The sequence below is a fragment of the Penaeus monodon genome, chromosome 28 (genome assembly GCF_015228065.2).
Source record: "Penaeus monodon isolate SGIC_2016 chromosome 28, NSTDA_Pmon_1, whole genome shotgun sequence".
Classification (NCBI taxonomy): Eukaryota; Metazoa; Arthropoda; class Malacostraca; order Decapoda; family Penaeidae; genus Penaeus; species Penaeus monodon.
In genome coordinates this window covers 24,322,296-24,322,655 of record NC_051413.1, presented here as the reverse complement: position 1 = coordinate 24,322,655, position 360 = coordinate 24,322,296, and positions in this window count along the sequence as shown.

The following is a 360-nucleotide window of genomic DNA, read 5'->3' as shown; positions in this document are numbered from 1 at the left end:
ATTATTATTAATCATTTGCATAACATAATATGACTGAAAGGGATGAACACTTAACAAATATTTCAGTTCAATTCGGATGTGCTCTTCCATTTGTAATAATGATATAATGACCACATTGCTTATCTTATCAGTTACCATCACGTCTGGCAAATTCCCTTCACTTGGCGCTTCTCAGAATGACGTCATTGTTAGAAATCAACATTATGTAACTCTTGTATTACACATTACGTGTTACTTTGGTGTACATTTCTTATGTCGATGTTAGGAATTCCTTGGTAATATTTTATTTTCTTAATGTTTAGTTTAAGATTTAACTTACTGTCAGTTTTCTTGAAAGATAGAATTACCTTTCTAAACGAC